Source organism: Emys orbicularis, chromosome 12 (assembly GCF_028017835.1).
Source record: "Emys orbicularis isolate rEmyOrb1 chromosome 12, rEmyOrb1.hap1, whole genome shotgun sequence".
Lineage (NCBI taxonomy): Eukaryota > Metazoa > Chordata > Testudines > Emydidae > Emys > Emys orbicularis.
Genome location: NC_088694.1, coordinates 49,193,769 through 49,220,789, shown reverse-complemented (window position 1 = coordinate 49,220,789; position 27,021 = coordinate 49,193,769). Strand labels below are relative to the sequence as shown.

At 50.6% G+C, this 27,021-nt stretch overlaps 1 pseudogene; it reads left to right on the top strand.

Moving 5' to 3' along the window:
• The first annotated feature begins 23,594 nt into the window (after positions 1-23,594).
• LOC135886357 (uncharacterized protein K02A2.6-like) lies at positions 23,595-25,489 on the top strand (annotated as a pseudogene).
• The last annotated feature ends 1,532 nt before the right edge of the window (positions 25,490-27,021 follow it).

Here is a 27,021-nt window from a genome sequence, read left to right as displayed (position 1 = left end):
CTCATCGAGTAGGTTACTGTCAGTACAATTGTGATGTGAGAGTGGGGATAGGGACATGCTGAATCTGGGACGCATAAGGGTAACAGCTTGAAAGTGCTGCTTGACCCAGTCCATGGAGCCCAGGGGCATATAAGGAGAGACAGCTTGAAAGTGCTGCTTCATCCAGCCCAGTGAGTCCAGAGACATATAAGGGGTCAGCTTGAAAGTGCTGCTTTACCCGGTCCACTCAGACTTGCTCTGTTAATGTATGTGTGTGTGTGTGTTCATCTGGTTCTGGGGCTGGAGAAACCCAGCCACAGGGAACCTAGGTCCTGCAGGATAGCTCCATTGGGAGGGCACTTGAAGAAGGGAGAAGTAGAGGTCTGTATGAGAACACAAGTGACACAAGCAGAACATTGATAGAATTACAGACCCCCCACAGAAGAGTAACCCGAATAAATGAGCGTACCCGAAAGTAACGGGCAAATCTGGTAACAGAATCCACCATGACTGTTGGTGATGCCCTCAATCAGGGCCTGCTAAGGACACAACATTTCATTATCCTGGTGTTCAGTCCTAAAGCTGATCACTGGCAAAGCAGCCCTGGCTACTGAACACCCAGGTAGAGTAGCTGTCTTGATGCAATAGACGCATTGCTCCCGAACACTGCCCCCTCACCCAGTTCATCGCTGGATGGCAAGGGGGAGCTCATTCGGACACTGGCTTCCACTCTGCACAAGAACCTCCCATGACTCTGGGGGTCCTTTAGCCAGTCTGGGGTCCGGGAAGAGGCCATAACAAGGAATCAGCCAGCCAGTGGCTTGTGGCACATGCATCCCTCCCCTTGGGTGTAATATTGAGAAACTGGCCAGACACAGATATAACAGCCCTGCCGGGACACCAAAGGGCTTGTTTGAAAATTTGGGAGAACGTTAAGAGGCTTTGATTGAAGCTGGGGAATTTGGGGCACGTTGGGGTCTCAAGGGGTGCAAGGACTAATGAGCTCAGTGGGAGTGTTTAGGGGAGCAGTCTGTCAGCAGGATCTCGGCAGCAGCATCAGAGCTAACCCCAGGAAGTCAGGGCCTTTCCTTGGCTGTCCTTTCTCTCTGGCGCAGGTTCTCAGGGGCCGCTCAGGAGGTAAATTTCCCAGTCCCAATGAAACCCTCTTAGCTTTCCCCTAGTCTCTGTTTTGCTTCAGTTTTTTCTTTGTTACAGGCCCCAACCCTACCCAGCGAATCGCATCTGCCCGTGATGCCAACCCGCATGGCACACGTGTGAAATTTTCAGACAAGTCTCTTTGTGCTCTCTCCAACCTGCCCCACACGCTTGGGAAGAGCTCCCCAGAAACCGCTCCAAAGCCACCTCAGCCTTCACCATCACACCCCAAATTAGCCGTGATGCCACTGAAATCAGGAGAACAGTTTGGAGAGCAGGATGGGGACTCAGTAGGGGGACGGGAGGAAGGGGGAGAGCGTGGGGAACAGAGGACCCGGGAGGAGATGCCTCTTCCATTGTACTACAAAGGAAGGAAGGGGTTGAGGGACAGGACACAGAGAGACAGAGGGAGAAATAAAGAGGCACCCAAAATTAGGCCAAAGTCCACCTCTGTGTCAGCTTGAACGCTCTCTGGCATGAGGTTGTTCCTTCAGCTCAGCCACCGGCCCCATCTCCGTTCCTGTAAAAAGTTACATGACTCAGCTGCTGGGTGATGCTGCCGGCTGAGACACGTCCGTGACCCCTGCACACGCGGCGTTCACCTGAGAGTGGCGACCGGCGAGCTGGGTGAGAAGTGCAGGTCTAATTCAGTTCTGTCCAGTTACTTGTTCTGAGTCAGTGCTGAGCCCCGTGTCCCAGTGCAGTGCTAGGAGGCGCTGTGCTGCAGGGATCAAGGTGGGGGCTCACTAGGGGGCTCTCTCCCCTCCCAGTCAGTGCTGGCCCCATGGCCCTTCACAGCCGGGAGCGTGAGTTAGTTGCTGGGCCCGTGACCCCTGCTGTACCTGGCCAGGGTAATGGATGGAGTGAGGAGCTGTTACCTGGTTACCCTGTAGCTGACCCCTCCGCTATTGTTGGACCAGGCCTTGCAGAGTGGCTGGGAGCTGCAAGGCATGCTGGGAGCCCCCTAGCCTGGCCTTGGTCAGCCCACAGCCTGTGGTACCTCGATGCTGGGGCAGAGAAGTGGCTGCGTCCCTTAGGCAGCACTTCCTCTGTCTGTGATCAGAGAAGAGCAGGTGGCTCGCAGGGGACAGGGCTTGGGGGATGCAGCTTCTAGGCTCAGACTGGTCCCCCCAGCATGGAGCTAAATGTGTCTCGCTGTGGCAGGTGAATGACTCACCCTGCACCCCTCCTTCCATGCCTGCCTCATTCACGCCTTCCCTCTGTCTCCCCCTTTCCCTGCCTCGCTCTGCCACCCTCCTCTTCATCCTCCCCACTCCTCTGTCTCTCTCTCCCTGATTCACATGTTCCCTCCATGTGTCTGACTTTCATTCCCCCTCTCTCTGCCCCCACCTTCTCTCACAGTTGGCTTCTCCACTCCTCCTTCTGGCTGTGTCTTGTTCAATCGTTCTGTTTCTGACTGTCCTCTTTGTTCTCGGACAGTGATCTCCCTCTGCACTTCTCATGCTGTGTTTTTCTCTTTGACTTTCTCCATCTGCATCTCTCCTCTTCTTCAGGCACTGTCTTTTCTTCTTCCTCTTCTCTCATCCTTTTGTCACTGTCTCATTCACCCTTTTCTTATCTCACTCTTGCTCTGTCATTCATCTGTTTACTCCCTTTCTTATTCTTTTCCCCTTTCCCTTCCTCTATTTGTGAAGCAGCCTGTCTCTTCCTTCATCTCTTTGCCTCTGTCTGAATCCCCCTTTCCCTCTCTCACTCTTTCATTCCATCTCCCCCATTAATCCATCAGGTTTCTCCATCCTTGACACAAGGGTTCTCCAGCTATCAGCAGGTCTTGAGGCTGCATCATCACCACCCGTCCGCGCTCCTTTCAGAGACCAGCTGGCCCATCCCAGGAGCTGGTTCCTCTCTCAGAGGAGCAGACTTTGAGGAAGTGTCTCGCCCCATGGGATGGACGGTCACAGATATTTGTAGGAGCTCGGTTGCTATTTAAGTAGCCCATTGAAGGAGCAGATTTACCCGGCAGCAGCATCCTGTTACACCCAGCATGGAGCTCCTCCAACTCCTGGGTGAGTGACCCTGCACTCCTCCTTCAGCCTGTGTCTCCTTCCCCCCCTTCCCTGAATGTGTCTCACCTTCTCCTTCCACCTCCAGCTCCTCGGGGCATCTCGTCCCCCTCGTCATATCCAGTATCCATTCAGCGACAGTCTGGCGGGAGTCTGGGATTTCCCTGCCATGTGGGGTCTGCTCACGGGACCTTTCTGTGCAGGGAGCACAAACCCTGAGCCTTCTGCTTCTGCAAATAGACTCACAGTCACCAGGTGGCTGCTTTCCTAGGGCTTTACTCGAGTATCAAGCTCCTGGTCTTTCCCCGATGGTCGTTTCCTTCCACCTACTGCCTGTCGCTCTCCCCTAGGGAAATAGATGTTGAGCATCATCCACTTGGGCTCACATCTCCCTAAATTACCTTCCCTGTTCCCCAGCCCCCTTCCCTCCTGTGCCATCCCCAGAGCTCTCACTCCCCATCTCTCCTCTTCTCTCCTTCAGCTTCTCTCCAGATCCTTCCCCGGCTGGTGTCACCTGCAGGTAAGGAGGGACCCGATCCACACACAAACCCCAGCTGTCTGTCCAGGTGTGTCCCCTCCATGAAAGGGGTCACCCCATGGGGCAGACTTCAAGTTCCAGTCTGGCCCCACAGCGGTAGGTCTGGCTGGTTGGGTCAGAGAATGAGACATGGGGCTTTTCACCTCCAGGGACAGCCGCCTCCAATCCTACCCCAGGGGAACTGTCTGGTCAGTGGGGTGGGGAATAGGACCAGACAGGGGACACTGATTCTATTATGCTCTGGTGTGCCTAGCTTCTCACTGTGGGGTCCCAGGCATTGTGTCCAGGGACCCTCCCACCCACACCTCTCAGTGCGTCTCACTCTGCTTATGCTCCACTCAGCTCCCAGATTTGGGACCTTCAGGGGGCCCTGGGCAAGACTTCCCAATGTGACTGGTGATTTCTGGGTGGTTCAGTTTTCTGGGGTCCCCTGGAGGCCTCATAGGGGCTGGATTCTCTGATAGAGCTGAGCCAGCCCCCCTTAGAACCAGACCCCTGTAAGCTGCTTGAAATGGAGCACCCCAAAAAAAGATTAACCCTGGCCCAAGGGCCAGATGCAGAGTGAAATCTCAGCAGTGCTGGCTGCAAGCCGGGAGGTGGGATGGGATTGAGCCTGCGTGATTCCATGGGGGAGGTCTCTCTCCCTAGCTGCAATCTCCTCTGATCTCCCCACCCCCACTCATCTCCCCACCCCCAGTCCCACTTCCCTCATCCGTCTGGTCTCATCACCCGCACGGAGCTGACTGAGCTGCACCATGCCCGGCAGAGCCTGTGACATGTGGCATGGCCAGGTAGGAACCAGAATCCCCTAGATGTGACAGTGGCTCCTGTCCCATCCCCATGGAGTACAAGGGGGTGTGAGGCCAGGAGAGATTCAGCCAGAGCTCTGGGGCCTCTGGGGTGCAGACACCAGGTGTTTGTTGTGTGGGAGGGGCTGCTGGCTACAGATAAGGGGGGCAGGAATTGGGAGGCAGCACAATGTCTCCTGAATCTCTCTGCCCTTCCTCAGTCCCCCTGCAAGTCCCCACCATCATTGTGGACCCCCAGCACCCTGTGTATGTCCCGGGGGAGCATCTCACCCTCAGATGCTCGTCCCTGGCAGGGAGGCAGTGGCCAGCTACCAGTTCTACAATTAGGGCGGGTAGAGGGGCTACACTGTGTTAGACAAAAAGATTCTTTCTCCCAACAATCAGGCAAGCACAGACAATACTGAAGGGGGTTTATTCACGGTATCGTGAAGACTGACAAGCAGCTTTGAAAATATGGTGCCATAGTGGCCAGTTATATACATTCTCTTATCAATTTATTTACATTTATCTGTACATACAGAGACAGGCATTGTTACAAGTCAAGAGAGAACTCTGAACAAAGATAAAAATAGGAACAGGACATACATATAAAGGTCATCCTGATTGCATCAAGTATCTATGGCTACTTTGTGGGGGAAAGAGGTGGGGTAGGGATGAGTGCTTACAAGTATCCAGTGGGCTGTGAAGGGAGGGTTTGTTCTGTTCTAAGAGCTGAGTTACTGGGTGGGCATTTGACCATATAAGTTTATCAATTGTTTACAGTTGTCACTGCCCTTGGGCTACTGAAGCATTCCTGCTTGATCTGTGGTTTCTGTCTGAGCTGTTAGCTAAATTTTAACTCTTGCCTGACAATTCCCTCCTGTTGACATATCGAACTTTTAGGTGAGATAGATTCAATACTTTAAATGCTTTGATATTCATGATCTGTTTTAGGGTTGCCCAAGGGAGGTGGGAGGGGGAGAGAGAGGGGAATTGGTGGAAGGGGGTAAAGGTAGGAAACATAGCAAGATTTTAAGCGTGTGTCTAAAGTATCCACACATGACCAGAGAGGTTAGTAACACAAATATAGAAGCAGCAGTTGCTGTTATCTGAACAATGGTCCACCAGGAGATGGGCTGTAGGATGCATTATGAATAGGATCTTCCAGTCAGGTGATGGTTTGATTGGAGAGCTGGATTTGAATGCGACCTTATTAACGGTGGTAAACGCAGAAGCAGCAGCCAGGACCACTTTGAGTAGTAGCTCCTTCGCCAGTTGAACCGGTGTGTTGTGCAGGTATAGGTTGTCATACCACCAAGGAGCCACTGTCAGTTTGTCCGTGTGCTTGATTGTTTGTTTGAAGAGTGTGAATTGGGAGTGCTTTGTTCCAAGTGGGCCTTGAGTGGGCCTGACTGTTATAAAAAGGCAGTCAGCAGCGAACCAGCAACTCCACCGCACTGCTTTCTTTTTCGGTGGGAATTCAGTGGCAGGTGCTTCCCTCCGAGAGGGACCGGCCACCGAATTGCCGCCGAACAGAGCCCTGTCACCCTTGTATGCTCGGCTCCTCAGGCATACGTGGCTAAATGGTACCAGTTCCTGAGGCAGGGGATTGTCATTGTCTCACAGCCGGGTGTCCGTTTCCAGCTCCGTCAATCTGATTTGGATGCTACCAGCCCTTACACCTGCAGCTATGAGATCAGTGTCTCAGGGAGAATGATACAGTCACTGCCGAGTGCTCCCCTCTCAATCCATCTGACAGGTGAGTTATGTTTCCATCTATACCTTTTGGGTCAGGCGATGGCTGTTCAGACATCTGGCCTGCAGAACGGAGGGGTTGTGGGCTACCGACCGGTACGTCTGTGATGGACTGAGCAATCTATCTGTAGAGCTGATGAATCCTGTCTGATATTGGGGGGTTGGTATCTGGGCCAGACTGCAGACTCCACATTGGATGGGGGATTCTTTAACTTTGCTGTGGTCAGTTGGTCTCCATCTTCGACTGAACCTCCGAAGGAAGGTGGGAAGAGAATAGCACCAGAGGGTCGTTGAGTTAAAATGCTCGGCCATTGCAATGTGATTGCTCTGGGCAATCAGAGAGCTCCTGTCCAGGAGAGCTGGTTTGTCAAGGGAGGTTGTGTTAGCAAGCAAGTCTCTGTGATGCTCTCCTCAGCAAGGGAGAGCTGTGGTGCTGCAGAAATGTCTGTCACCTCCCTGACATTCCCACCTGTCGGCCTTGCTGGCAAACTTCTTGAGATCTGCCAGTCCAAACCTGGCCTTGCATGTCCCAATCAGTGTCCCCAGAGGCATCTCCCTGCAGGGACCAGCGTCAGAACATAAGAGCTGCCATGCTGGTCCCTGGTCTGTCTAGTCCAGTAGCCTGTCTCCAATGGTGGCACATACCAGAGCTTCAGGGGGAGCGTACAGAACAGGGCAATTATGGAGGGATCCAGCCCAGGCGTCCATCATGGTTTGTACTAGTCAGAGGTTCAACCTCAACCCAAGCATGGGGTTGTGGCCCTGACCATCTTGGCTAAGAGCCATTGATGGACCTGTCCTCCATGAATGGATCCAGTACTTCTGGGAACCCAGATATGCTTTTGGCCATCACAGCATCCCATGGCAAGGAGAGCCACAGAGACCAGGCAACTGGATGGTCGACCTCAGGGGGCTGGACAATCAATCTCTGGGGCTCTTTCTCCACCTGGCTTGTCCTTACACTTCTGGCTGGGTTTGGCACCGAGGAACACTCTGATTTTCTCTTTGCTGTTGGGGTTCAGATGGTGGCCACTGGGGGGGGAGGTATGAAGGGATTCTCTGTCGAAGGGTGGAAGTGGGGGTGCAGGTTCTCCAAGAGGTACGTGATAGCTCCCCATTTTATTTCCACAATCAGCCAGGTGCTCTTCATTCAGAGCCCTTCCATTTCTCTCCTTGCTTTCTGTGCTCTTCATTCTCTCCAGGTGTCCCACTCCTTCTGCCGGCCCCCCAAATCATTCTGGACCCCCCCAAAACACATTTATTTTCAGGGGAACTTGTCAAGCTCACCTGCACAGTTCCTGGCAGGAACTCAAATTCAAGGTTGTGGCTGCAGCAGGGTAGTCAAAGCCAGGAGAATAAATGATTTGAATTTGTTTTGGGGTAACAAAATGGCAGGTGGAAGATCTGGTAAAGAGAGAGAAGGACAGTGCCCCTGGTTCTGTGTGGTCGAGCTGTCACTTTACTAGAGGCGCATGGAGATTTTGTAAGCACAAAAGAAACAGTTACACCGTGTGTAGAAATTAATGTGACTAGTGTTGTGGAAGTTGAATTATGGAGGAAATGTGCATTTTCCCCCAGAACATGTGCAGTGTATATTGTAGCAGAGGTAAAAGAAATGCAAACCTACCAATATAGGTTGTGTTGTCTCAGATCACTGGGTGTTTGAAAGCAGGAGTTAGAAGTAAAAGGCAATCAGAAGTCTGGGAAAGTTAATTGTGTCTTTTTTTAAGTAAGAATCTTTAAGCTGTGGATCCAGAAACAAGCCAGAAAGCATCTGTACTAATGCAAATTATCTAACTGATAAGGTAGAAGCCACTGAAACCTGGGCTGCCTATGGAAGAAATAGAAGGAAATATGGGTTTTGCCTGAAATCAACAAGAGTATTTGTATATAAAGGAAATATTTTAAGCAATGACTGACTGCCCAGAAGGGGTAGACCTCTGTTCTTTTGTCTTTCAGATCATCAGAGAAAACAGATGCCAGCTGAACAGCATTCAACGTACCATGCATTTACTGGCACAATAGGAATTATTTCTGTGTTCTATGTCCTGTCTTGTGGTGTTTGTCTTGTGGCCAGAATTGTTGGGTTTAATATTTTTATAGGACAGTCTAGTTCAAAATTAAATAGAAGGATTAAATAAAAAAAAAGCAGATACTTGTTTTATTCAACTTGGAATACAATGTGTTTGGATAAATCAGGAAAATGTGATATACTAAAATCTAATACATTTGCTTAAGTAAGAAAAATAAACCATTCAGCACATTTCTCACTCTTTAGCACCGCAGCTCATTTCCTGTGACTCATTGTCACTTATCCAGGAGCATAACCTTTATTTTTCTTCAGTAGGGAAATTTATGGAGACCACCAGGTCCTTCTGGCCTCATATCCTCTCCTTTTCCAAATGTGGGTTTGTCAAGGCTCATTTGCTCCAAATTGAGCATCTCAGAGTTCAGCACTTCTGTTTGTAAATCACTTGGAAGTCTTGCCAGGAATTTCGCCTGTTGTATTTTGAGGTGCTTACTCAGTTAGGGCTTAGGTGCTGTAGCCGTTCCCCCACTGCTCTGCCAGTTGTGAGATGCTGTTCTGCTCAGACTGGGAATTGTCTTCTGCCGTGTGGGGTGTTTTCTGTGGGGTATGTCACAGGCTGGGGGATCACTGGACTCCCCATATCGACTTCTCTTGACTCTGGGGGGTTGCCCCTCTGCACTGACCCCTTTCTCTCTATTGCAGCTCCTCCTCTGGCCCCCAAACTCTCTCTGCATCCCAAGCTCCCTGTGTACCTGCCCGGGGAGAAGGTCACCCTCAACTGCTCAGCCCCCCGTGGCGAGGAGGTGGCGGGGTTCAGGTTTCACCAGCACAGAGGGGATCAGACCCCTGAAGAGCTGGCAGCTGCCAGCCCTGGATGGAGCTCATGGTGCAGAGAGGGAATGACGGCACCTACACCTGTCAGTACTGGAGATGGGAGGCCAGGCTGGAGATTGCATCCGAGAACAGTAACAGGATCATTGTACCAGTGTCAGGTGAGGCTCTGACCTTTGGGATGCTCCCGCCAGGGTCTCTCCCCACATCTCAGGTGGTGCTAGACAGCCTGAATGAGCAGTGGGGTTGGGGGGGGGGGGGTGCTGAGACACCTCCCCAAAAAATCTCTTCTTCCTCTGCCCTTCCCCCCACCCTCTGCTCCCCCAGTGCACATTATACAGTATAGCCGCCCTTTCCCGACACTGCACAGTGTTTCCCCTGCTGACCTCTCCTTTTTGCTGCTCCCCTTAGATGCCCTTCCCCAGCCGTTGCTGAGCATGGATCCCCCATCTGGAGTGGTGAGCGAAGGGCTCCCCCGGTCATCACCTGCATGGCCCCTGATGACCTCAGCGGCGAAGATTTCACTTTTACAAGGATGGAGCCAAGATCATCCCCAGGGATGCAGGGTCTGAGATCAGCACCACGGAGTCCAGCACTGACTCTATGATGCTCACTTTCCCATGGGCTGGTCCTGCGACCACAGGGGAATTCACCTGTGGCTATGAGGAGAACGTGAGCGGGAGGTGGATCCCGTCCCCCAGGAGTCAGGCTGTGAACGTCACCATGAAGGGTGAGGCTGCCCCTAAACCTCCAAATGCCATTGAAGATACACTCCATAGTCCTGCAGTGGGGAGAACAGGGAAACACACACACACAGCTGTCTTTTGAAGAACATCGATTGTTGAAATGATGCAGCCATGCAATGAATGGCTGCCAACTGCACTCCCATTCCTCATGCTTTCCCGAGTACCCAGTATACATTATAGCCATCCCTTCCCCGCCACCACCCTCTGCTGCCCCTAGTGCCCATTATACAGTATAGCCGCCTCTTCCCCGCCCCTCACCCTCTGCTGCCCCTAGTGCCCATTATACAGTATAGCCGCCCCTTCCCCACCCCCACCCTCTGCTGCCCCCTAGTGCCCATCATATAGTATAGCTGCCTCTTTCCACTGCTCACCCTCTGCTGCCCCTAGTGTTCATTATACAGTATTGCCACTCTTCCCACCACCACCCACTGCTGCCTCTAGTGCGTATTATACAGTATAGCTGCCCCTTCCCCAACCTCCACCTCTGCTGCCCTGTAGCGGTGCCTTCTCCCAGCCCCTCCACAAACTCAGTCAGAAACCGCTCCAAAGTACATGCACCAGTGCTCTTTTATTGTTCGTGCATATCCCCACCACCTACTATTTAAATATCTTACAGACCAACACCCTGGGAGACAGCTAGCTTCTCCTGCCAGCAGGGATCTAGAGCACCTTGCTCTTCCCTCTCCTGTCTCTTTCCCTCTGCTTCCTCCCAGCCAGCTTTATATAGCAAGCTGGCCACTCAGGCCCGCAGGTGCATCCCCTCAGGTGATTAGGGTGTGGCCTCCCCACCTGTGTCCTAACTAATCCCCCTTTTAAGTGGAGCTGAGCTAACAGGGGCCTGGCTTGGATCTCCTAGCCAGCACCCTGTTACATGCCCCTAGTGCCCATTATACTGTATAGCCGCCCCTTCCCCACCCCCACCCTCTGCTCCCCCAGTGCATATTATACAGTACAGCCGCCCCTTCCCTGCCCCCACCCTCTGCTGCCCCTGGTACCCATTATACAGTATAGCTGCCCCTTCACTGCCTCCACCCTCTGGTGCCCCTAGTGCCCATTATATAGTATAGCCTCCCTTCCCTGGCCCCAAACTCTACTGACCCTAGTTCCCATTATAGAGTATAGCCGCCCCTTCATCATTGTGATGGGTTCAGTCACAGAGACCCCCTTGGGACTGTCATCTGATGTGCTGAGACTACCTCTGAGCCCATTTTCTCTGCCAGTTTTGGCCTTCAGAACCCTGTCTTGTTGAGCCAGACATGCAAGTCTGCTGCAACACAGTCCCAGGGTCTGAACCACACCCCCAAAGCTGCAGACTTAACTGAAAATAGCTTAAGAAGTGCTCCTGTCTCTGGCAGCCAGACACTGAGCTCCCAATGGGATCCAAACCCAAATAAATCTGTTTTTCTCTGTATAAACCTTATACAGGGTAAACTCATAAATTGTCCGCCCTCTATAACACTGACAGAGAGATATGGACAGTTGTTTACTCCCCCTGGTATTAATTACTTACTCTAGGTTAATTAATAAGCAAGAGTGATTTTATTAAGTATAAAAAGTAGAATTTAAGTGGTTTCAAGTAATAACAGACAGAACAAAGTAAGTTACCGAGCAAAATAAAACAAAACACACAAGTCTACGCCTAATACAGAAGGAAACTGAATACACATAAATCTCAGCCTCAGAGATGTTCCAATAATCTTATTTCACAGACTAATCTCCTTTCTAGTCTGGGCCCAATCCTTTTGAAATCAACGTTGTGTTTTATGGCTTGAGTCCAGCAATCACTCACATCCCCGTAGTTACTGTCCTTTGTTCCAGTTTCTTTCAGGCATCTCTTTGGGGTGGAGAGGCTATCTTTTGAGCCAGATGAAGACAAAATGGAAATGCTTCCAGGGCCTTTTATGTTCTCTCTCTTGTGGGTGGAAATGCCTTTGTTCTTCTGTGCAAAATCACAGCAAAAAGATGGAGTTTGTAGCCACCTGGGCAAATCACATGTCCATGAATGATTCAAGTTTTTGCAGGCCGAGGCCATTGTTTACATGTTAGTTTGAACATTCCCAGGAAAGTGCAGATGTGGATTGGCGTCTCCCAAAGTCCATTGTCAGTTAAGTGTTTCTTGATTGGGCACTTACTCAGAATAGTCCTTACTCAAGAAGCTGGCCAAATGCTTCACTGATGCTACTTAGAATCAAACACATTGAGATACAAGTACATAGCCAATATTCATAACTTCAAATACAAAAATGATACACGCATACAGACAGCATAATCATAACCAGCAAATTACACCCTTTCTATAGACACTTTACTTGACCTCCTTTGTACAAGATTTGGTTCTACTATAGGACCTTGGTTGCAACAATGATCTATACAGTCACAGTTCATGTCAATAATGTCACAGTCATACTCAGCACTCTGGTTCCCCTGCTGACCCCTCCCCTGCTGCCACCGAGAATGGATCACCTCTCCGGAGCAGTGCGCCAATCGGTCAAGGAGAATGGGAATGAGATATACCTCCAGTTCTCTCAGAGCTGCCATTCAATATAATAGATAATGTCCCCGGGGGGGGGGGGGGGGGGAGGGCAGGGGGGTTGTCTGCCCCGCTAGCCTATATAACCCTTCTCTCGTCTGAATATTCCCATCACCTTCTCTCTTGTCTCTGTAACACCAGAAGCTGGGGCTCCAAAGAGCTATGAATGGTGGAAAATAGTGCGCTTTTTGATTCCGGGCAGCAGCTTGTTGGCTCTCATCTGTTGCTTCTGCTGCAATAAAAAGAGAGGTACGTCTTGGGGCCTGTATACTCCCCCAACATCTCTCTCTTTAGCTCCCCTTTGAGTCCCCTCATTCTCTGGCAGCAGCAAGGACCCACAGACACTTCTTGGTTAGAGGACAGGGTCTGCAGCCCAGAAGAACGAGATGCAAACCCCCTCATGAAAACGGTCAATTGTACAATCCTGTTTTACTCATGTTGGAAAATGGCAGAGATTGTGCGGCAAAAATACTCAGAAGAACACTGTCTAGCACGGTCGGTAGATCTGAAAGCACTTTACAATGGACTTACCTATCTGAAATCACACTGCCCCTGAGTTAACAGATTGAAATCACACTGCTCCTGAAGCTCCTTTTATATGGACATGCTGGACCCTGTTTGGCTGCTGCCTGCATTCTCTCCCATTGGCTGTGTTCCACAAAGCCACTCTAGGCAGCTTGGAGGACCTCTCTACTGCTCTTTTCTGGGGCGAGGTGAGGCAGGGCCGTGAGACCTCCAGCAGGGGGCCTCCAGATCTAGTCCACCCCATCACATTAGGGTATAGGCAGAGGCGGATTAAGGTTTCATGGGGCCCTGGGCCACAGCAAGTGGGAGGCTTCTCCCCAACCCTTCTGCCTGCAGTACCGTCCCCATTCTGCCCTTCCACCGGAAGCCCTGCCCACGGCCTCACATGGCTCTGCCCTTTCCACCCACGGCTCTGCCCCTTTCCACCCACAGTCCGTCCCATTTCCCCACCCCCACTGCTGCCGGCATCCTGTTTGCTCCTTTCTGCCCCCCCGACTATGGCTTCATGACCGGAGAAGCTCTGTCCCTACACCCCTGCCATAGCCCTGGAGCCACAGTGGAGAGTGAGAGCTCCTCCAGCCCTGAGGCCGTGGCAAGGAGCTAGAGCTCCTCCATTCCCAGGGCTGCAGCCAGGGCCTGGGTGCTGGGGCTTTCCCCACCAGTGCTTCTGCTCATAAACAGGCTTGGGGAATGGGGTGTCCATTTTTCTAGGACCCCCCAATTGGCCACAGGCCCCATCGGTCCAGTGGCTAATCGACCATTGGGTATAGGTTGTGGTTCAGATAAAGTGAAGGTGAGAGTGAATATTGTGGGTAGGAAACAGTCTGAATTGAAGGAGAAGATCAGAGATAGGTCTACATTGTGATATTAGGTGTGCACCCTATGTTTTATGGATCTGCTGCTGTGAAACCATCTCCGCTAGAGCTGGGTGGATCAGACACTCAGGCTGGTGGGTGGGTTCCCTCTTTCCCAGTATGTAAATACTTCACGCTCTTTGGCATTTAGGTTTGGAGCCTTTAACCTCCGGTCTTCTGGAACTAGAGTCCAGGAGCTATCATAAAAGCTGCGAGCCCCCTGAAGAGAGGCTGGAGGCAGAGGTAACATGAACCAACCCTCCCCCAATCTCCCCTCTGTTTTCTGCCCACTCACTGTGTCTCTCTCCCACTCCAGGACTCAGCCATCACCTACACGATCAACCCCATGCCCAGCTCTGCTGCCCTACCAGCGCCATCGGTGGCAAACCAACTTAAGCAGGCTGTAACAATGCTGCCTCAGGCGGGACACAACTGAGAGTATCAATTCAGGACAAATTGCTTAGGACAGGGCAGTCACAGCCCCAGGCTGGTGGTTCTCCACCTCTAAGGCACATCAAACCAGTCAAACAGAGAGGACTTTGGTCTCACCCCACTGGCTAACCATAAATCATACAAGCAATTCCCTTAGACACTCCAGTTTTCCAGTATCATAGACTCATAGACTTTAAGGTCAGAAGGGACCATTATGATCATCTAGTCAGACCTCCTGCACAATGCAGGCCACAGAATCTCACCCACCCACTCCTGTATCAAACCTGTGTCTGAGCCATTGAAGTCCTCAAATCATGGTTTAAAGACTTCAAGGTGCGGAGAATCTTCCAGCAAGTGACCCGTGCCCCATGCTGCAAAGGAAGGCAACCTCCCCCCCCCCCAGGGCTTCTGCCAATCTGCGCTGGAGGAAAATTCCTTCCTGACCCCAAATATGGCAATCAGCTAAACCCTGAGCATGTGGGCAAGACTCACCAGCCAGACACCCAGGAAAGAATTCTCTGTAGTAACTCAGATCCCACCCCATCTAACATCCCATCACAAGCCATTGGGCATATTTACCGCTAATAGTCAAAGATCAATTAATTGCCAAAATTAGGCTATCCCATCATACCATCCCCTCCATAAACTTATCAAGCTTAGTCTTGAAGCCAGATATGTCTTTTGCCCCCACTACTCCCCTTGGAAGGCTGTTCCAGAACTTCACTCCTCTGATGGTTAGAAACCTTCATCTAATTTCAGTCTAAACTTCCTAATGTCCAGTTTATATCCATTTGTTCTTGTCTCCACATTGGTAATGAGCTTAAATAATTCCTCTCCCTCCTTGATATTTATCCCTCTGATATATTTATAGAGAGCAATCATATCTCCCCTCAGCCTTCTTTTGCTTAGGCTAAACAAGCCAAGCTCTTTGAGTCTTCTTTCATAAGACAGGTTTTCCATTCCTCGGATCATCCTAGTAGCCCTTCTTTGTCCATGTTCCAGTTTGAATTAATCCTTTTTAAACATGGGAGACCAGAAATGGACACAGTATTCCAGATGAGGTCTCACCAGTGTCTTGTATAATGGTACTAACACCTCCTTATCTCTACTGGAAATACCTCGCCTGATGCATCCCAAGCCTGCATTAGCTTTTTTCACAGCCATATCACATTGGCGGCTTATAGTCATCCTGTGATCAACCAATACTCCGAGGTCCTTCTCCTACACTGTTACTTCCAACTGATGTGTCCCCAATTTATAACAATAGTTCTTGTTATTAATCCCTAAATGCATGACTTTGCACTTTTCACTATTAAATTTCATCCTATTACTATTACTCCAGTTTACAAAGTCATCCAGATCTTCCTGTATGATATCCCGGTCCTTCTCTGTATTGGCAATACCTCCCAGCTTTGTGTCATCCACAAACTTTATTAGCACATTCCCACTTTTTGTGCCAAGGTCAGTAATAAAAAGATTAAATAAGATTGGTCCCAAAACCGATCCCTGAGGAACTCCACTAGTAACCTCCCTCCAGCCAGACAGTTCACCTTTCAGTATGACCCGTTGTAGTCTCCCCTTTAACCAGTTCCTTATCCACCTTTCAATTTTCATATTCATCTCCATTTTTTCCAATTTAGCTAATAATTCCCCATGTGGAACCGTATCAAATGCCTTACTGAAATCGAGGTAAATTAGATCCACTGCATTTCCTTTGTCTAAAAAAGCTGTCACCATCTCAACAAAGGAGATCGGGTTGCTTTGGCATGATCTACCTTTTGTTAAACCATGTTGTATTTTGTCCCAATTACCACTGACCTCAATGTCCTTGACTACTTTCTCCTTCAAAATTTTTTCCAATACCTTGCATACTACAGATGTCAAACTGACAGGCCTGTAGTTGCCCAGATAACTTCCCCCCCCCCCCCCTTTCTTAAAGATAGGAACTATGTTAGCAATTCTCCAGTCATACAGTTTTATGTGGGGAAATAGAGCGGGGGGGCCTTCTTTTTGATAGCCAGAGCTTTAAATCTAAAGGCCCCAAAATAAACCCTCCAACAAAGATCTGTTATGCTAACTACCCTTACACAAAGCAGGGCCCAGGTCAGGGCCTAAACTAGACTAAACTGCACAGTTTTCTGCCAAACTCGGTCAAGGGTCATGTCCAGAGGAGGGAATGGAAGAATAACCCCCCCCCCCCTTGCAGCAGTACTAATGAAATATGTTCATAACTGATGAAATATAATAACCGCAAGGCTTTAGAAATATAACGCAAGTTGTTTGGCATTAAGAAATTGTTTTGCAAAGAATTAATCATCCTTGCTGCTACACCTATTTGTAACATTTTCCAATTCCAGCTATCTGCAAATTAACCAATAATAGCCCTCCTTTAAGCGTCCCCTGGAAACCTCCCCTTGAACCTTTACTGAAATCCCCCGGAAAATGCTTAAGAAATGTACCCAAGATAGGGCCAAGCACCACCCCTGCGGAAACCACCAAGCGCCCCTTTACCCAAATAAACACCCACTTCTCGGAAAAATTAGGAAAGAAGGTGGGGGGGGGACTGACCCCAACCCCAGCTTCTTAGCTCGTGATCAGCTCATGATCAACCCATGCCCAGCTTGTGACTAACCCCCAATTTCTTAACTCATGACGTATTGTCTGTACTTTGCTTGCGGTTTGACGAAATAAAAGTCCGCCTGCGTGCGGTGCTCGGGGTGTTGGTCTCCGGACTGCACCCCAGTGCACTGGTTTGTATGTCAATAAACTGGCCTCAGGCATGAGTCTTTGAACTAAAATCACTGCGTGGGTGATTCTTTCCACAACAAGTACAACCCCTGAGTTTACAGATTCATTAAAAATTCTTGCTAATGGGCTTGCAATTTCATGTGCTAGTTCCTTTAATATTCTTGGATGAAGATTATCTGGGCCTCCCGATTTAGTCCCATTAAGCTGTTCGAGTTTGGCTTCTACCTCGGATGTGGAAATATCTACCTCCATATCCTCATTCCCATTTGTCATCCTACCATTATCCCCAAGCTCCTCATTAGCCTCATTAAAGACTGAGGCAAAGTATTTGTTTAGATATTGGGCCATGCCTAAATTATCCTTAACCTCCACTCCATCCTCAGTGTTTAGCAGTCCCACTTCTTCTTTCTTTGTTTTCTTCTTATTTATATGGCTATAGAACCTTTTACTATTGGTTTTAATTCCCTTTGCAAGGTCCACCTCTACATGGCTTTTGGCCTTTCTCACTTTATCCCTACATGTTCTGACCTCAATAAAGTAGCTTTCCTTGCTGATCACTCCCATCTTCCACTCCTTGTAGGCTTTCTGCTTTTTCTTAATCACCTCTCTGAGATGCTTGCTCATCCAGCTTGGTCTACAACTCCTGCCTATGAATTTTTTCCCCTTTCTTGGAGTGCAGGCTTCTGATAGTTTCTGCAACTTTGACTTGAAGTAATTCCAGGCCTCCTCCGCCTTTAGATCCACAAATTCTTCAGTCCAATCCACTTCCCTAACTAATTTCCTTAATTTTTTTAAGTTAGCCCTTTTGAAATCAAAAACCCTAGTCCCAGATCTATTTTTGTTTATCCTTCCATTTAGTTTAAACTGAATTAGCTCATGATCGCTCTAACCAAGGTTGTCTCCTACAACCATTTCTTCTATGATGTCCTCACTACTCACCAAAACCAAATCTAAAATGACATCCCCTCTTGTTGGTTCAGCAACTACTTGATGAAGGAATCCATCAGCTAACATATCTAGGAAAATCTGAGCCCTATTATTATTACTAGCACTTGTCCTCCAGTCTATATCTGGGAAGTTAAAGTCTCCCATGATCACACAATTCCCATTAGTATTTACTTCATTAAAAACATTTGAAAGGTCTCTATCCATATCCAAATCAGATCCTGGTGGTCTATAGCACACCCCAAGCACTATCTCAGGGGAGGCTCTAGTAGCTTTCTTCCCCAACGTGATTTTTGTCCAGACAGACTCTGTCTTATCCATTCCATCCCTTCTTATTTCTTTACAGTCTACCTCATCATTGATATACAATGCTACTCCACCACCTTTGCCTTTATTTCTGTCTTTCCTAAACAGCATATACCCTTCAATACCTGTACTCCAGTCATGACTACTATTCCACCATGTTTCTGTTATCCCTATGATATCCAGTTTCACTTCCTGCACCAGTAACTATAGTTCTTCCATTTTGTTACCTAGGCTCCTTGCATTGGTGTACAAACATATTAATTCTTGCTGTTTGGCTTCACTCACATTCTTCACCTGACTAGGCCCAGACATTCTACAACCAGTATCACCTATTAGAATGGCATCTACACTACCCTTCCTCCGTATGTCCATTTTCCTACCCACAGCTGTATCCTTTCTTACTTTGGTTTCTTCCCTCTCAATGTTAAAATCCGGCATGGAGATTACCTGGACATCTCCCAACCATCTCCCCCAATTCCTAGTTTAAAGCTCTCTTAATCAGCTGTGCTAGCCTCCATCCTAGAAGTCTATTTCCCTCCTTACTCAGGTGAAGTCCATCCCGAGAGAACAGTCCTCTGTCCATGAATGTCTCCCAGTGGCCATACATCCCAAAGCCCTACTTATAGCACCACTGCCTGAGCCAGCTGTTGATTGCCATAATCTTGTCATACCTTTGTTGCCCTTCTCTAGGAATTGGCACAATCCCACTGAAGATCACCTGAGCCTCGATTTCCTTAAGCGTCTTCCCCAGCCTGGCATAGTCTCCCTTGATACGTTCCAGTGAGAATCTAACTGTATCATTTGTTCTCACATGAAGGACAATCAGCGGATTCTTTCCCACTTCCGTTAGGATCCTTTTCAGCCTCAGGTCCACATTCCGTATCTTAGCACCCGGCAGACATAACACCCTTCTGTTCTCTGGATCAGCTCTGGTTACAGGCCTGTCTATTCTTCTCAGTAAGAAGTCCCCAATCATGTAGACCTGCCTTTTCCTGGTGATGGTGCGATTCTCTGGTCTATCCCCTGTTCCCTCTGGCTGCAAGTCCTCTTGATTCCTATTCACCCTTGCAATCCTCTGCAACCCATCCCGTATCCTCCTGGGGCTCATATTTGGTGTTGTTATCTCCATTGACTCTTCCCCTGTTCTTAAAGGACTAGCTGCTCTTCTCTTCTTCCTTGCCCTCTCACCTTCAGTGACCACCGGCTGTGCACCTTCTTCATTTTCCAACTCTGCAAACCTGTTCCTGAGCTCTATTTCTCCTTCCCTAGCCCGTCTTTTCCTCTGCCTGGTTCTCTTAGTCACATGCTTCCACCGTCCACTTTCCTCACCCAGCAGTCTCCCCTCAGAGTTCTTTGGTCCTGCTTCCATCTGCAAGTCTGAGCTTTTCCCTTCAGCCTCCTCATGTCTTTGCTCCATCATCTGCTCGAACCCCCTTCTAAACTCAACCAGAGTTTCCATCTGCATCTCCAATCCTCTGATCTTTTCTTCCATCAGCTCTATCAGGTGGCACTTCATGCAGACAAAACTCTTTTCAAGTACCCCCTCTAGGATCATGTACATGCTGCAGCTTCCACATCAGTCATCTTCATTGTGTCTTCCACTGCTTGAGTCACCACATCTGCTGCCTCTGTATCTGTCATAGGCTTCCCACCTAAATCCTGTAAATCTGGGGAACACAAACCAAACCAAAATACCATCACCCAGTGGTGAGCTGGAGCCGGTTCGCACCGGTTCGTGGGAACCGGTTGTTAAATTTAGAAGCCCTTTTAGAACCGGGTTGTCCTGTGGGGGACAACCGGTTCTAAAAGGACTTCTAAATTTAACAACCGGTAAGTTGAAGTGACCCAGGAGCATAGCTAGGGGGGAGCAGGGGGAGCGTCCGCTCCCCCTGAGCATATTATCCCAAAGTGGCACCTTAGGTGCCGACCCCATGGGTGCTCCAGCTCCCCACCCTGGCCCCCAGTCCCAGCTCACCTCTGCTCCACCTCCACCGCTGAATGCTCTGCCCCCCTTCTCCCCCTCCCTCCCACTTCTCGCAAATCAGCTGTTCACACGGGAAGCCTGGGAGGGTGGAGAAGTGGTGCGGCAGCTTCGTGCTCAGGCCCAGGGAGGCGGAGACAGAGTGGAGGTGAGCTGGGGCAGGGGGGCTTCCCATGCCACAGCAGGTAACCTGGTGGGGGCACGCAGGGGAACTGCTCCCCACCGCAGCTCACCTCCACTCTGCCTCCCTGGGCCTGAGCGTGAAGCCGCCACTTGCTTCTCAGCCCTCCTAGGCTTCCCGTGCAAACAGCTGATTCACAGGGGGCTGCGAGCTCGGCCTGACCCTGTGCTCCAGGTGCTGCGTGGCGGCAGCGTGACCCAGCTCCAGCTGAGTGGCACAGCTGTAGCACCACCAGCCACCTCCAGACAGCATGGTAAGGGGGCAGGGAGCGGCGGTGGGGGTTGGATAGAGGGCAGGGGAGTTCAGGGGTGTGGTCGGGGATGGATAGGGGGTGGGGCGGTCAGAGGGCAGGGAACAGGGGGGGTTGAATGGGGGCAAGGGTCCCAGGGGCAGTCAGGAAGGAGGGGGGGTTGGATGGGGTGGTGGGGGGTAGTCAGGGCACAGGGAAGGGGGGTGGATGGGCCAAGGGTCCCGGGTGGGTGTCAAGGAACACGGGGGCTTGTATGGGGCAGGAGTCTCAGGGAGCGGGGGCGGGCCACGACCCCCTTGTGGGGTGAGGAGGGAACCAGTTGTTAACATTTTGGCAGCTCATCACTGCCACCACCCACAGCAAAACAAACCCCCAACAAGCACCAAAACACTGCTAGAACACTGCACACTCCCTTCTGTTGTGTATTTGGTTGTCGTGGTAATAGAACCTTTTTCTTGCTGTGGCCAAATCTTACAGTGACATTGTGGAAATCCTGGGGTCCCATTTTTCTCCCAAACCACTGGTAATTGCTGAACGATCTAGGTTCCACAAAAGAGACCAAAAAGAAGATGAAACAGTTGTACAATTTGTAGCAACTTTGAAAAAGCTTTCAGAAGACTGTGAATTTAAGGAGATACTAAATGACGCCCTACGTGACAGGTTAGTGTATAGCTGTATAGCCTGCACAGTGAAGCTATACAGAAGCACCTATTGACAGAGGCTCAGCTTACCTTACAGAAGGCCGTTGATATTGCGGTCTCCATGGAACTGGCTACAAAGGAGGCACAATACATCGGTGCATCCCCTAGGGTGCATAAAGTGTCACAAGAACCTACCCACAAAACTGTGGGGAGTCAGGAATGTTACCGCTGTGGTAAGCCGGGTCACCAGGCATCAGAATGCTGGTGTAAGGACCTGGTGTGTCGACACTGTGACAAAAAGGGACACATTGCGTGTGCCTGTAAACAAAATAAAAAGAGGCCTGTGGTCTGGCTGACCAAAAGGGGAACCCTGCGTACCCTAGAGCAGACCCAGGATGACCAAGGTGACACCTCATCGCAAGAAGAAGAGCCACTCCACGTTTTGTCTTTGGCAGTGGGCTCACACGAATACTGGGTAACCCCATTGTTGGATGGCAAACCTATACGCATGGAACTGGACACCGGTGCAGCCGTCTCACTGGTCTCCGAGACTGTGTATAAAGAAAAGCTACAGCATCTTCCGCTTAAAGCAACAAAAACAGTTCTGAAGACATATACGGGAGAAGCTGTGCCCATGCTGGGCACTATTGATGTTAAGGTGGAGCTCAATGGACAGGTGCTAAATTGCCACTGTTTGTGGTGAGAGGGAATTACCCAGACTTAATGGGCAGGTTTTGGCTTGGGAAGATCCAGCTGAACTGGGCAGAAGTGCACCGAGTGACTAAAGAAGAAACCGGTCTGAGCACTGTACTAAGGAGACATGCTGCTGTTTTTGGAGAGGATCTGGGAAGTATGAAGGGAATCACGGTGACATTGAACATTAAACCTGACAGTCCACCAAAATATCCGAAACCCAGAACTGCGCCATATGCCATCAGGGCGAAGGTTTAAGCGGACCTGGAGCGCCTGGTCACCAATGGAGTCTAAATAACAGTTACCCATAGCCCATGGGCCACTCCTATCGTTCCAATAGTGAAGAAAGATGGCTTCCTCCGGATTTGCGGTGATTTTAAAGTCAATGTCAACCCGGTGTTGTGTGCAGAGCAATACCACTTCCCCGCATCAATGACCTCTTCGCAGGCCTGGCTGCGGGACAAAAGTTCAGTAAGATTGATCTGAGTGAAGCGTATTTACAGATACACATCGATGAAAAGTCCCAAGCGCTGTTGACTATTGTGACGCATAAGGGGCTTTATCGATACTGTCGCCCACCCTTCGGAATAACATCTGCTCCCGCCTTGTTCCAGAGGGCTATGGACCAGATCTTGTGTGGCTTGCTAGGAGTCCAGTGCTATCTGGACGACATCCTGGTCACTGGAAGGAATGAGGAGGATCACCTAAAGAATTTAGAGGCTACCCTACAAAGACTGGAAGAGTATGGCCTATGAGTCCGCAAAGACAAGTGTGAATTCTTCCAGCCCTCTGTTGAATATTTGGGACACATCATTGATGCTACGGGTCTTCGTAAGGCCCCTGCCAAAGTTAAGGCTATTGTGGAGGCTCCCCTACCTCAAAATGTTAGCCAGCTGCGCTCGTTTCTAGGACTATTGAACTATTATGGAAAGTTCATCTGAAAGTTAGCCACACTGTTAAAACCACTTCACGAACTCCTTGGGCAGAACAAGGCCTGGAAGTGGACTGAAGCCTGTGATGTTGCATTTAACAAAGCTAAGGATGCATTGCTAAATTCTGAAGTTCTAACGCACTTTGATCCATCCTTACCTCTACAGCTGGCCTGCGATGCCTCCCCTTAGGGAGTGGGAGCAGTCGTGTCACACATTATGCCTTCAGGAGAAGAGAGACCTATTACTTTTGCTTCATGCATTCTAAGCAAAGCAGAAACTAACTATGCCCAAATCGAACGTGAGGCATTGGGAATCATTTTCGGGATTCGGAAGTTTCATGAGTGCCTGTTCAGATGGAAGTTTACTCTTCTCACAGACCATCGACCCCTGACTTCAATTTTTGGACCCCACACAGGCATTCCCCCATTAGCTGCTAGTCGTATGCAACATTGGCCGTTGTTGCTTTCCACGCACACATATGAAATCAAATATTGGAATCCACTCTGCAAGGCAATGCGGATGGTCTCTCAAGGCTGCCTTTGCCAGTCAAACATCGAGATATTGCCCAGAAGGAAATCTTTTACTTTGAACAGGTGGAAAATACACCCATCACCGCTACTCAGGTAAAGAAGGCAACTTGAGTTGACCTAGTATTGTCCCAAGTTATGGACCTGATGATGCATGGAACATCTCAATGAATCTCTGCGGTCTCACCTGACCTTCTTACCTACATGCCCATGAGAACGGAGTTATCGGTCCATTCTGGTTGTTTGTTGTGGGGGAGACGTGTCATTATCCCACCACCACTGAGATCACAGATGTTAGAACAGCTACATTCCGGTCACTGTGGAATAGTGCACATGTAGGAAATTGCACGAAGCTATTTTTGGTGGCCGGGATTGGGCAGTGCTATTGAAGAGAAGGCAAGAGCTTGTGTGTCATGTCAGGGTGTGAGGAATGCACCCCAGTGGGCACCCCTACACCCATGGGACTGGCCTGAAAACCTGTGGCAACGTATTCACGTTGACTTCGCTGGCCCCCATGAAGGAAGCATGTTCTTGGTGGTGGTAGATGCTCATTCTAAATGGCCAGAAATCTCTATAATGCAGTCCACTACTGCAGACTACTATCCAAAAACTATGAGGACTCTTTAGTCATTTTGGTCTGCCAGAACAACTTGTGAGTGACAATGGACTGCAGTTCATCTCTCGGGAGTTTCAAAATTTTATGAAGGCAAATGGGATACACCACATCACTTCAGCACCTTTTCATCCATCCACCCATGGATTAGTTGAAAGATTTGTGCAGACAATGAAACAAGCTTTGAAATCGGCAAGGGGACAACACTCCATTCAAAAGCGTCTAGACACCTTCTTACTATCCTACAGAAACATACCTCATGCTACGACCAAGGCATCCCCGGCCTTTCTAATGATGGGATGACAGCTGCGCACTTGCTTTGATCTGCTGAAACCTTCTGAACCCCGACAAATTGTGCAACGTCAGCAGCAAGATCAAGTCATCAGGCGTGCACCCAGAGCAAAAGACCAAATCTTTAGCCTGGGACAGCTGGTTTTGGCTCGGAATTATACTTCTGGAGCTAAATGAGTCCCTGCCACTGTCATCGCTCAAACAGGACCTGTTTCCTACACAGTCCGGACTGCAGAGGCTCTCACCTGGCAGCGACATGTAGATCAACTGTTGCCAGGTCGTGCCAGTCCTCAGGACACATCTTCAGTTGAGTTGCCTGACTTCACCCCTTCTGGCGAGACACCGAATCAAGAGTCACCTGTTCCTGACTGTCCCACTCCATTACTGCCAGCGGCAGGGATACCCCTCTGCCCAGCACAAGCTGATATCCCATCCTCACCCATTCGCCCTACGAACCCTGAGCCTATTGTCAGGCCCGAGCCCAAGACACTTTCGGGTGCAACAACACCAGAAGTCCACCATAATCCACCTAGAGACAGAAGGCCTCCTCGTCGGCTGGATCTTTAGCTAGGGTGAACCCACGGTTATGGGGCAAAATAATCCCTGGGATTTAGCTGGGAATGGAGGCAGTCTACCCTCCTTCTCTAGTTTAGTGTTTCTTTTATTCAGGGGATGTTCTTATTAAGGAGGAAGGAATATGTTGTGTATTTGGTTGTCATAGTAATAGAATCTTGTGTTGCTATGGCAACTGAGTTAGACTATTAGGGGATAGCCCAGCCAGTTTTGGCTGATTTTTGGTTAGTTCAGTGTGTGGCAATAAATGGCTGCTTTCAAGGTTTACAGCTCTTTGCGTCTCAAGTGATTTCTTCCTAAAACTGTTGCCCCCAAGGATATAACATATCTGGTCAAGGGCCTGGTGCTGGGAAACCCAGACTTTGACAAGCCCTTTATGGTGTTCACCGATGCCCCAGACACAGGGCTGGGTGCGGTGCCGGTGCAGGCCAATGCAAAGGGGGAGAAACACCCCATCATGTACCTGAGCAGGAAGCTGCTGCCCCGGGAGCAGGGCTATGCGGCCATAGAGAAGGAATGCCTGGCCATGGAGTGGGCTCTTAAAAGGCTGCAGCCTGATATATTTGGGCGGCGCTTCACTGTGTACCTGGACCACTCGCCCTGCCGTGTCTGCACCCGATGAGAGGGGCCAACGCCAAGCCCCTGAGGTGCAGTCTCTCCTCCCAGGATTACGAGAGCGAGTGGGGCATGTTAAGGCCAAATGTTATGGCCGATGCTTTGTCCCAGAGAGGGGGGCCTGAACTACCACAGGTAACTGGCTAAACTGACCCCACTCAGTTCGGTCTCGAAGGGGGGAGAGATGTGACTAAGTGGGGATTTTCCCTGGTTATGTTGTATGTGAGTCTTACATACATGAATGTTGTGTGTTCCTCAGTTTCCCTGTGTATTGCACCAATGTCTAGGTGGTGGCTTTGTGGGGAGCAACTCCAGAGCATTGTCCCTGTGTCTCCATGACAACTGGTGTATTGAGCATCTCCCCTGTGGGGGTGGGGGTGCGGCAGGGTGTATGAGGGAGCTCCTGGGGGTGTATGGGGGTCTCCATTGCAGGGGTTGTGGGGGGCTGGGGTGTGTTTGTGGGGTCTCCCCTGTAGGGGCTGTATGGGGGATGGGGGGGTCGGAGGGTGGGGCTGGGCTCACACACCCGCGGGGGGCTCGGCTCCAGCTCTGCCCGGCGCCCAGCAGCACCAGGGCTGTGTCGGGGGGGCATCATCTGGAAAAAGGCCTCGCTCTCCACCGCCGTCCCATCCTCCTCCAGCACAAGCCTTGCCATCCCCGCCACCAGCAGTGCCTCCATCGCCTGTGGGGGGCAGAGCAGTGAGGGGGAAGTACCCCGAGCATGGGGGGGCAGAGCAGGGAGCTGGGGGGCAGGGAAGCAATGAGGGATGTAGAGGACAGGGGAGCACCCGGTGGATGGGGGAGCAGGAAAGGGGTACGGGCGCAGTGAGGAGTCAGTGTGAGGCAGGTGGAGGTGGCTCAGCTTGGCAGGTCCTGCAGACTGATGGGGAGTGGGGGAAGAAGTAGGCTGGCTGGTGGGGGCGGGCAGTGGGGCAGGGCTGGGTGAGGTGCAGCAGGGTCGGGGTGGGGGGTGTCATGGAGGGACCAGGGGAGTGGGGTGGGGGCAACAGGAGGGTCAGGAATAGCAGTGGGGGGGGGCTGGAGGGAGCAGGGGGTATTGGTGGGGGGTAATATGGGGGTGTTGGGGTAGCAGGGTGGGGGAGTCAGGGTAGTGGGCGGAGTGAGGGATGGAGTCAGGGGCAGTAGGGGGAGCTTGGTTTGTGTGGGGCTCACCTTGGTCAGCAGCTCCTGCAGGGTCACAGCCCTCAGCCCCGTGCGGCCCCCCCACTGGTGGTCACAGACATGGAACGGGCACGGGAGGGGGACACGGGGGGCCCAGACCTGACGGGTCACCTCCGAGCCAGCGCTGGACACCGACCTGGGGTGTGTGTGTGCTGGGGTGGGGCAGACCATTGTGGGGCCATGACAGGGAGAAGGGGGGCAACATGGGGTTAGGGGGCCCATTGTCCTATTGGTGGGATATGGAGGGGATGAGGGAGTCCAATGTCCTGTCGGGGGGTACCAGCCCTGGGGGGCACAAGGTACCTCTTGGGTGGTAGAAACCATTCTCCTCAAGTGGGGCCCTGGAGGGGAGAGCCC